The sequence below is a fragment of the Pongo pygmaeus genome, chromosome 3 (genome assembly GCF_028885625.2).
Source record: "Pongo pygmaeus isolate AG05252 chromosome 3, NHGRI_mPonPyg2-v2.0_pri, whole genome shotgun sequence".
Taxonomy (NCBI): domain Eukaryota; kingdom Metazoa; phylum Chordata; class Mammalia; order Primates; family Hominidae; genus Pongo; species Pongo pygmaeus.
Genome location: NC_072376.2, coordinates 30,880,504 through 30,892,731, shown reverse-complemented (window position 1 = coordinate 30,892,731; position 12,228 = coordinate 30,880,504). Strand labels below are relative to the sequence as shown.

The 12,228-nt window shown below is 34.3% G+C and overlaps 1 long non-coding RNA gene across 1 annotated transcript in view; it reads left to right on the top strand.

The window, feature by feature from the left end:
- The window catches only part of LOC134739261 (uncharacterized), a 109,496-nt gene extending 99,892 nt beyond the window's left edge, over nucleotides 1-9,604 (top strand). The window contains exon 4 of the long non-coding RNA XR_010125870.1: nucleotides 9,505-9,604. This is a non-coding gene — a long non-coding RNA (uncharacterized LOC134739261). The remainder of the gene's footprint in view (nucleotides 1-9,504) is intronic.
- Nucleotides 9,605-12,228: the final 2,624 nt, after the last annotated feature.

Here is a 12,228-nt window from a genome sequence, read left to right as displayed (position 1 = left end):
TTTTTCTAACTTATTAAGCATTCTGGTCACCCATTAACCAGCTCAGGCCTCTGGCTTCACAAATATCACTTTTATTATTCTCCCAGTATCTTAACTGATCCAAATTAAACTGAGATGTGTGCTGTGCATTTCCAATGACAGAACCCAAATCCTTCCAGAGAATCAGGCTGTCCTTTCCCTTTTAACGACTAATTCTTCCTCTTCACAATAGACTCTTCTGGGAACTATCATTTTAAGCATGTAGGTTTCACAAATGTAGCTCCACAGAAGCTAACCATTTCCGAAGTGCCAATAGCATTATTACATAAAATGTAGTTTTACGAGTACTTTTAGTTTTCAAGTAAATGAAAATAGAAATAAATGTTTTTTATTTCTACAATCTAAAAATCTATACATGAATATTAATAATTTGTCATTTGTGATGACTGGATCCAAATGCCGTAAGACACACAAAAGTTTTAATAGACCTCAGCTGAAAGCCATGGATATTAAAAGAAAAAGGTCAGAACCTTAAAAAAGATTTATCTGACATCTAAAACTAGTTTAGGTGTTCATGTTGTAAGGCATCACACTACTCTGTCCTTTTAATTTATATTTCTAAATATGGCATTTAATGTTTTTCTATTTTAAATTAATATTAGGTTGGTACAAAAGGAATTGCAATTTTTGCCATTACATAATGGCAAAAAGCAACTGCCATTACTTTTAATGGCAAAACCCACAATCCCTTTTGCACCAACCTAATATATTATATATATGATTTATATATTCAATAGAATATGTTATCTAAGACAGCAGAGGCCATGGTTGTCTTGTTAATATTACATACCCAAGGCTAAGATCATACATTCTCGAAAATATATAATGTATATGTCAATAAATGGAAGAAAGAAATCAATGGATGCTTGAATAATCAGAACTCTGGTGAGGCTTAGAAGTAACCTAGGAAGATGCTGAAATTTACAGAGTTGGAAAAGAAAGTGGAGTGAAAGGAATTCCAGAGTAAATGACAAAAATAACCCCCTCACACACAAAAAAAAACCATGAAATTCTATGGAAATCTCATGAGGTAATGGAAGAATTGGCAAGAGTAGGGTAATGCATGTGTGTTGGAAGTTAAATTAGATATATTGTATGAATTTAAATTATGAAGGGACCTAAAATCAGGTAAAGTAATTTGGACTTCTGTAATAGAATAAAGAAAAGCCATTTAAGTTGTTTTCAATTTTTTTTTATTTTTCCCCACCCTGGGGAGCAGCACAATAAAAGCAGTAGTTTGAAGAGATATTACTTATAACATTTTTGGTAGTTTTCTGTCATGAAGCTATGTGAAAAATGAACTGGAAGAATTTTGAGTCTAGAAGATGACTCAAAGCTAATTGTTATTCTCAGATTTAAAAGTTTTTCTTATCCTAGATTTTCTGGAAATAAAATACATATATATATAGTACCCCAAACTGTTTATGATTTTATATTTGTTTTTACTTTTATATTGTATTTTTTAATTTTATCTGTGGAATATATAAATACACATCATTTTTCAGAATGGACAAGGTATATCTAAATGCAAGCTATAAATAAATGGAAATGAATTGAGTTATGGTGGCTAGGTGGGAAGGTACTATTACACCCGCACATGAGTCCATGAAACCCTGGACAACTCTAGTAAAAGAGACACTCTATAAGAAGCTGCACATGTGAGAGACATTTCAAAAGATAATTCAGAAATATTTAGTAAGTAGAAGAATATGCATCAGGTGTAATCAGAGGATGAGTTAAAGAGGGCTTTATGGTTTGCGTAACGTACTGAGAATTTAATTGGTTTTTTGGAAAATAGAAAACAAAGAGGAGAAAGAAAACTAATGAGATGGTTGGACTTTACGGCTTTATGTGACTGTGAAACATACAAGAGGACATATTCAAGAGGCGATTTCAAGATATCAGAGAATTCCAATGAGAAACTTAGCAGTCATCAGCAGAGTGAGAAAGATAATGTGTAAAACTGTTAAAATAGTTCAGATCTCCGCAAGAGAAGGGGCATATATCAGAAAGGACAGATTATTCTGATGGATACTATATTACTTAATATAATACTCATAACTGTGTAGGGGAAATAGAACATACTGCATTTTACAAACAAGAAAAATTTCAGAGAATGTCAATATTATGTCTAAGAGAAGGTAGCACAGTTAACATATGGGGGGGCAGTGAAGGTGCATTGAAAGAGTCTCCTCATATAGTACTGGTAGAAATGGAAACTCCAATCAAGTTTCAGTTGAAAATTGATAATATGTACAGTATTATAAAGGTTCATATTTTTAATACACTAACAATATGCCTGTTAATTTTCTTGAGGAATAAAACAGACACACATGGCAGAGAGCGGTGGCTCACACCTGTAATCCCAGCAGGTTGGGAGGCCGAGGCGGGCAGATCACCTGAGGTCGGGAGTTCGAGACCAGCTTGACCAATATGGAGAAACACTGTCTCTAGTAAAAATACAAAATTAGCCGGGCGTGGTGGCGCAAGCCTGTAATCCCAGCTACATATACGGGAGGCTGAGACTGGAGAACTGCTTGAACCTGGGAGGTGGAGGTGACGGTGAGCCGAGATCACACCACTGCACTCCAGCCTGAGCAACAAGTGCAAAATTCTGTCTCAAAAAAAAAAATAAATAAATAAAAAACAGACACACACAAATTCATGCATACCCATATTCATTGTAGCTCTATAAACAAGAGCTAAAATTAAAAGTGGTATAAATGCCCAATGATAAGACTATATTTATTCATGTTATAGGACATCCATGCACTTTAGTACTAAATAGCCTTTATAATCATGTTTTTAATGAATATGAAAATATGGAAATACTTGAAATATATAAAATGAGAAAAGCAGTATAAAATGGAAAATAAGCCATCTAGCCAAAGTCTCATTTAAGGAAAAGTAAAGAAAGGTTTACAAACTACATTTTTTAATATAGAAAGAAAATCACTTTAAGGCCCATAGAAAATATTTTTATTAATAGAGTTTAGATTACTTTAATAGATAAGTATCCATAAGAATATGACACTGCTTTCTAGCTAGTATCATAATGTTAGTAACTGGAAATATTTATTAAGTACTCAGAGGCTCTTTTCTAATTGTGTTCTATGTTCAATACTTTAGAGTTCACTAATTTCATTCATTTGCTCCACATATATCTGTGAAGTAAGCCATCTAGAAAGAAAGAGAGAGTCAGAGAAACAAAATCTCTTGCCCCAAATCACACAGGTATTTAGCATTAGATATAGCGAACTCCAGAATTACTATTCTTTAAATCCTAGGTTTCCTAGAAACACCTTTCTTTCCTTCTTTCTTTCCTTCCTTCTTTCCTTCCTTCCTTCTTTCCTCTCTTTCCTCTGTTTCTCTCTTTCTCTCTTTCTTTCTTTCTTTTTTTCCTTTTTTTTGAGACAGAGTTTTGCTCTGACCCCAGGCTGGAGTGCAGTAGTGTGATCGTGGCTTACTGCAACCTCCACCTCTGAGACTCAAGCCATCTCCCCACCTCAGCCTACCTAGTAGTTGGGACTACAGGCGCAATCCACCGTGCCCAGCTAATTTTTGTATTTTTGGTTGAGACAAGGTCCTGCTATGTTGCCCAGGCTGGTCTTGAGCTCCTGAGCTCAAGCAGTCCTCCCACCTTGGCATCCCAAGGTGCTGGGATTATAGGTGTGAACCATCATGCTGGCCAGAACACAGTATTTTTTTAATGATATTTTTATTTTGTGCAAATAATTGTTAATAACAATGGAAACATTATACTTCACATACCTAACATAATCTAAAATTTCCCAGATAACAATATCTTTTCCCACTATTACATAAAACTTCTTTCTTTACTATCGCAATAAAACCAAATCTATGTTGTATTCAAACTCTCAAGTTTGAAGAGCCTTCTAAATTACTTTAGGCTTCAGAGTGACCAGTTTTATTTCCTATACCATCCTCAGGACCTTGAATTCTTTGGTTTCTTTAAAATTTCCAGCATATTATAAAAGAACATGAGTAATTCTAAGGTTTGTCTACATTTTCTCTTTTTATTCCACTAATTGAACTATACATTGTTAAAAGTTAAGCAGCTGCATAAGGGTCACCCAGAAGCTTTTGACAAATATTCAGTATTTGAATTATGCTCCTGCCAGACATACTAACATGGCCTTCTAGCCATGACGTTTCTGGGCTCTATTTTGAACAATTTTGAAATGTCTGCTGCCTTTAGTTGCTTTGCCTGGTTGATGGCAATCTTCTTCAGGCCTATAATTCTTTCAATACTGCACCATGGGGTGCTGTCTTTTAAAACACTTAAAGCAATTTTGGGTTGTGTTAATTTAAGTGGAAATGCATATGTGGTGATATCAATGCAAAAAATTCAATGCAGTTGATGGCTGTGTGGGTTGACATTAACTTCATATGGTTAAATTTGCCCATGCCTAGGTAATAACTGCTAAAAATATACCATAAGTTACTTCTGAGTGACAACTGAAATATTTTATTTTAGCCTGGGCATAATACAAATTCTGACTTTAGAAACACAATTTACTAGGGAGAGAAGGTGCTCCGGGGTCAGGTGTATATAGTAGTTCATTTAATGCTACATTTATTGAGTACCATTGGCCACATGCATTATGTTATGTCTAGAGATGCTGCAATGAATAAAGGGGTCTCCTTCCTTCCCACCACTCAGCTGTTACTCCATGTAGAGCCTGACTTTCCAGTGGTTGAAACATTTGTTCTTCACTTATAGTTGTGGAGCGAGGAAAGCTGTACAAACAGGAAGGTCTCCAGTAATCCCCATTTCAAAATATGATTCAGTGCCAGGCCTTTCTTCCAATTTAGTTGTGTACTCTTGAGCTCTGAGGCTGTTCCTAGTGCCAGAGGACACCAGACCACAGCCATGGCACAAACAAGCATCACCTCTGCTGTCATGGGCCCTTTCATTGATGTCTACCTTCTTCCTGGGCAACAACAGTTCAGCTCTGCCACAAAACATGGCCTGGGCACAAGTATATCCTTGATGCATCCTTTCCCCACCTTTCATGTCATCTGACAAAGGTCTAAAATCCAGAATTTACAGGAACTTAAATTCCCAAGAAAAAAATCAAATAACCCCATTGAACGGTGAAGAAAGGGTATGAACAGACCCTTCAAAAATAAGACATTTACGTGGCCAAGAAGCACAGGAAAAAAAGTTCAACATCACTGATCATCAGAGAAATGCAAATCAAAACCACAATGAGATACCATCTCACACCAGTCAGAATGAGGATTATTAAAAAATCAGGAAATAATAGATGCTGGCGAGGCTGTGGAGAAATAGTAATGCTTTTGCAACATTGGTGGAAATGTAAATTAGTTAAGCCACTGTGGAAGACAGTATGGTGATCCCTCAAGGATCTAGAACTAGAAATACCATTTGACCCAGCAATCCCATTACTGGGTATTTACCAAAAGGAATATAAATCATTCTACTCTAAAGACACATGCACACATATGTTTACTGCAGCACTATTTACATCAAAGACATGGAACCGATTCAAATACCCATCAGTGATAGACTTGATAAGGAAAATGTGGTACATATAAACCATGGAACACTATGCAGCCATAAAAAGGAATGAGATTATGTCCTTTGCAGGGACATGGAAAAAGCTGGAAGCTATAATTCTCAGCAAACTAACACAGGAACAGAAGACCAAACACTGCATGTCCTCCCTCATAAGTGGGAGTTGAACAACGAGAACACATGTACACAGAGAGGAGAACAAAACACACCAGGGCCTCTTGAGGGTTGGAGGGTAAGAAAAGGGCACTTAGAGGATGGATCAATAGGTGCAGCAAACCACCATGGCACACGTATACCTATGTAACAAATCTGCATGTTCTGCACATGTATCCCCCCACCTTTTTTTTCTAAGAATAAATAAATAACAGAAAAAGAAAAATGGTTATCTTGGGGTAGTGAAATTAAAAATAATTTTTATGTTCTATTTTCTTCTATCCTCTGCTTTCAAGTTTTCTTCAACAAATATGGTTCACTATTATAAGCATCAAAAATGATTTAAAAAGCAATAAGAAACAATGTGATAAATAAATGAATAAACTGTGTTAATTTTTTTCCTTCTTCATGTCAACATCATAAAATCATAGAATTCTGAGGGTGAAAATGTTCTAAAAGATTGTATTTTATATCCAGAGCATATGGGCTATATTTATTTAAATATTGAACACAGAAAGGTCAGTTGAGTTTTTTCCATGGAATTCTTTTTTTTTTTTTTTTTTCTGAGACTGAGTCTTGCTCTGTTGCCCAGGCTGGAGTGCAGTGGTGCGATCTCAGCCCACTGCAACCTCCACCTCCCAGGTTCAAGCAATTCTCCTGCCTCAGCCTCAGCCTCCTCCAGCTTGTAGCTGGGATTACAAGCATGTGCTACCACACCGGCTAATTTTTGTAATTTTTGTAGAAACCTGGTTTCACCATGTTGGTCAGGCTCCTCTTGAACTCCTGACCTCATGATCCTTCTGCCTTGGCCTCCCAAAGTGCTGGGATTACAGGTATGAGCCACCACACCCGGCCAGAAATTTTAGAAGTAATTTTAAGTACAAAAGATAACTAAATATAAAATACTGATTTCTCCTTTTCATGAAAGGATGATTAGGATCTAGAGAAAGGACTAAAAGGACTAATGTTAATGTTAGTGATAATAAATTAAAAACTAATATGCTTACCTAGTCCTTTGCAATTACATATTGTCTTCACTATATTTGATGACAACTTTTTATCATTAGGATTGCCAAATTTAGCAAATAAAAGATACTGTTTTTGTTTGTTGGAGCTGCCAGACAAAAAGTACCACAGACTGGGTGGCTTAAACAATCAAAACCTTACTCACAGTCTGGAGGCTAGATGTCCAAAGTAAAAGTGACAGCAGGGTTGGTTCCTTTGGACAGCTTTTCTTCTTGGCTTGGAGACAGCTGTCTTCTCGTGTTTTTACCCAGTCTTCTCCTTTGTACATGTCTCTGTTCAAACGTCCTCTTTTATAAGAACACCAGTCATATTGGATAAAGGCTTACCCCAGTGATCTCATTTCAGTGTAATTACCACTTGAAGGGCCCTGTCTCCAAATACAATCCCATTCTTTGAGGTCCTAGGGCTTAGGACATCAATGTGTGATGGTGGTGAAGGGTGGAGGAGGGAGCACAATTCAGTCCATAATTTTACTAAAAAATTCTTCTAATTTAACTGAGTGTCCTGTATTTTATCTAGCAACCCTGTTCAAATCCTGAAATTGTTCATCTAATTTATGGTTTCATATGTTTTCATTCATTTTTATACACTTTTAGGATCTATCTTTGTTAAAGTCTGTGGTTTAAATGCCACCAAGGAAATTATTTTATTTGAAATGTATATTCCATTCATATTGCTAGCAAAGAAATTCCTTTGATTTAAAAGTGAATGCCTGTTAATTTGAAAGCAATATTTGAGCCAGTGTCTTCTCCATTAAAGGTTAATCATATGTAAACTAGGTAAAATAATACATTTTATTCACCTTTTGCATGTTCTTCCATCAACTGAAACAAGAGAGTCTCTTGGAATACTTTTAATTTCAAATCACCAAAGAACCAAGTCTAATGGTGTTAGCATCACCTACCTTAATTATCTGCGTTTGTAAAAAACCTGGAATATTTGACCTTATATTTAAATAATTATCTGAACAGAAGACAATTTCTGCTATTGCTTTTTCTATTTTTGGCAATTTAATTACTCAGTTTTCTTTATAATTATGGTGTTCTAAAGTTCACTTATACTTGGGTGTAACATGTAATTCCACATGTTAGAAAAATTAGCTTTGTCTGAGCTTCAGAAATGAATCCTACTGTTTAACCCTATTGTTTTAAAAAATAAGATTTATCAGTTATAATTTATTTTATATTTTCAAATACACATGTATTACATATAATGTTATATTTTATATACTAGAATTTTTTAGTCACTATCCTAAAAAGCTAATGTCACAATACTTGGCCTGCTTACCAGAGATGTTATCAATTAAAACTATTTACAGATAATCAATGTCAATGGAATTAAAACAATTTTTCAAACACATGTTTAAAAAAGAATTATGTATGATATGCACTATGTCGAATCTAAATTTATAGCAGCAATAAAAAGAATACATACTTTGAAATTTAGATAGTCCTGGATTTTCCTTACAACCTTGCCACTGAATAGCAAACTTGGGCAAAAGACTTGAATTTTCTTAAATGTAAATCTCTCCTTTTTAAAATTGAAGTATTAGCTCCCTTCACAAATCTAATCTAAGAGCAAAATGAGATAAAATATTTAATATTTTAAGTTTCTTATGGCTGTAATTATTAATAGCTGCAGGGGGGAAATTCATCATGTCACACTGATAGAATTATTTGTTTATAATTTTAATTTGCCATAATATTCAATTGAGTCTAGATTTTAATATAATATGAAAATAATTATATTGAATACTAGTAAGCCATGAACTGGCTCTTATTGTTTATGGGATTTGGCAAGATAAGATTTGATGCTATGATTTTCTTGAATAGCACATTTAAAACATGTAAATACTCCTTAGGATTTCAGTGTTTTTCTTTTTTTTAAAATATCCCTGTTATTTATTTTTCAGAGTAATGCTTTACTCAATACCACATTCAAATATTTGACTTAAATTCTTCTTATGAAAATAAGACAGACATAAAACTACAGGAAATATCACCATAATGGAAGAAAATGTAATATGTCTCTACAGACACCAAGATGTATATTGCTGTAAATTTATATCCTATAATGATTTGTATCAACCATAGATGAAGCTTTCTTTATGTATCAGACACTATGCTAGTTGCTTTATGCAATTTTCTCATTTAATCACCACAAAATCCAGGAAGTAATTGTTATTATTTCTGAACATATTGATAAATTGGCCATTAGAAAGTCACTTTTTCAAAGACAAAATGCTAAAAGCAGCAATACAAGGACTTGACTTTTTCCAAATCATTTACTCTAAATAATCTGCTAGCTGATAAGTATAGACATTGATGACTTATGTGTAATTTTGTTTTAATGTTATAAAAGTAAGTCGCTTCATTATTTCAAATTCTTGGCAACTTGAATAGGAAAATAATTGTACAAGTTGCACCTAGGACTTGTTTTCTGGTGATTCATTGGCAAGAGGTTAACAGTGAGGTGGATTTAGAGAGTAAGCACTGATGCTCAGTCTGGAGTAGAACAACACTAGGTTTTATCCTAGCTACACAACGGCTAGTTCTATAGAGTTAAACCCACTTTACAGATTCTGTGTATGGTAAAGCCCATCCACACAGGGCTGCCAACCTAGAAGTCCATCCACTTCATTGGAGACCTTCAAACGTATGGGGCTATTTTATTCCTTCCTGTATCTTCAAAAATGGCAAATTACAATTTGTATTTTCTTCTAGGGCTACCACAAGAATGCCACTGTGGCTTAAACATTAGAAATCTATTTTCTTGCAGTTGTGGAGGCTGGAAGTCCAAGAGGTTCCAATAGGGTTGGTTTCTGGTGAGTTCTGTTTTCCTAGTTTGCATACAACTTTCTCACTTTGTGCTCACATAGCCTTTCCTCTGTGAGCACAGGGAGAGAAACAGAGATCCCTGGCATTGCTTCTTCTTAAGTAAACACTGAGCTCTAGTCCTCTCGAATTAGGGCTCCACTCCTACAACCCCATTAAACCTCATTTACCTACTTAAGGGCCCCACCTCCAAATGCAGTCATATTTGGAGCTAGGGTTTCCACATAGGAATTTCTGGAAGATACACAATTCAGTCCACAATAACATGTAGTTTTAATCTCCCCTTTACCGTGTAGCATTTATTCATTCCTGTTGTTTCAGTCTTTATAAACAGGGAGATAATGTCCCCATTGGAAATAATTGGCTCATTAACAAAGGTTGATGGTTTAGGTCAGTATGGATGTGGGCACAGGTAGAAGCAAATAATGATTGCAGTTGCTCAAACAGGTTTTTGGTATGCATACAAATGTTCTTTAATAGAATCTAGTAGTTCTAAACTAGAAGAACAAGTAATATTGGTTTGTGATTTAACTTTTAGAGGTTATATATGGAAAAAAATTTTTGGAATGTCAAAATATGCAGAGAATATCTAAGTTGCTGTGTTCTGCTGACAGTGAAATAAACACAAATTCCCTTTGACTATTCAAATGGCAGAGGTAGCTAATCCTTCATTCAGTAGCTCATTATGCATTGTCATGAAAAGAGATAATACAATTCCTACAAACCTCTTTTGATTTCGTGTCAAACAAATTCTTTCAAAGCCATTTAATAAACAAATAGACAGAAAAAGCAAACCTGAAACCTCAATTTGTGTAATCGATTACTTTGTGCCATCTATTTCTCTTTCCTCAAAACAGATGTACATTTCTACTTAACTGAGGAAATTTTCCAAATTGAGGTTTAGATAAATTGCATATTAAGAAAGAAATTAAAGCCACAGACTTCTTTAATATTTAAAACAAAATTAAGAATATATACAATTAATCCCCATATTGAGAATCAACAAGTAATTAAATTAAATTGAATTACTTACAACTCCATCATTACTTGCAAGCACTGCTCTCTGGCTTCCTGTATTATTTTTTCCAGAAAATGTTCTAATAATGTATTCTATAATTGAGTTGCATATGGCTTCTTATGATTCCTCAATTATACTTTATAATATTCGTTACTCCTCCTTTGTACAGTGTCTTGCACATGCAGCTGTTTTCTACAGGGCAAACTCTGACTTTTCTTCATGATTGAACTTAAGAGTGTCTCTTCTGTGAAGACTTTTGAACCTTCTAACTCCAGGTGATTAGGCAATGCTACTCTTCTCTTTTAGGAAGTGGTTACACTCCTTTACTTCTACGACATTACATTTGCCATCAAGGCTCATATCAAATTCATCTTTATTTCCCTCTTGCTTAAAGTAGTCCCTAGTTCAAGGTAAGCATTTAATAAAGGTCTGTGAAACCACGACTCGCCAGGTAAGTGTATATACCTTTGAATAGAGATAATTGCATTTGAATTTTGCCCTAAGCCACTTAGGTTTTGGTTGTCCTGAGCAAATTTCTTAAAGTCTCAAAAGTCTAAGTTTGCCTGTTTGAAGAATGGGGAAAATTATGCTACTTACATATTATGTCATCATATGAATTAAATAAAATTACAAAGATATAAAGAGAAAGAGGGAGAGAGAGAGGGAGAGTGGGAAGCAAAGAGAGAAAGAATAAGAGCAAGAGAAAGCTTGGCATAATACCAGCACATACATTAATCTTATTTCTTTCTATTACTGTTATTATCTATCTAAAAAGACAATGTTTCCTGACTTACTATCTATTTACTACTCACTATTACTTCAATAAAAAACAGAAACTTTAATGGATATATTAATTATGATTACTTGGTTAAGTCTATCATTAGTTAGAAAAAAGCAAAGGTTAAAAATAAAATAAAACTACACTTGTCATTAACTTCATTTAATGCAACTGGATACCAAAATTTCTTTCTATGATAACTTTTGCAATAATTTATATAAGTTGTGAAGCCTTTCAAGTATTTTGTAAATATATATGTGGTATAATGTCCATTGTGACCCTTCAGAATAGACTGTCTCTCTGTATTGTGCCCATCTCATTAGTTATCACAATTGTAACTAATCAGTTGTGTAATTATCTGTTTAATGTCTACTGTTACCACCAAACTGTAAGTTTTATAATGGCAAAGACCCTATTATTGTTCATTAGTGTTCCCTTGGTATCCCTCAGAGTTCTAGTGACACAGTTATTAAAAAACATTTTGAGAATGAGGAAAAAAGGGAAAATAAAATTTTAAATACTTACAAATAACATCTAGCGTATCAAAAAAAAACTTTCAGAAACGGTTTCATTTGTTACAACGCTTTTCACTATGAAATAGAAAATTATGCTTAATCTTACATTCAAGACAGAAGGATTTATAATTAGGAAGGAAAAAAATTAAAATATTGTGGTAAGAATAATAGAAAGGAATGACGTTTAAATTTTGATAGACGATTGGGTGAAGAAAAGAAAAAATAACCAACTGGTCAGCCAAAATTTTTTTTTTTTTTTTTTTTTTTTTTTGAGACGGAGTCTCTCTCTGTCACCCAGGCTG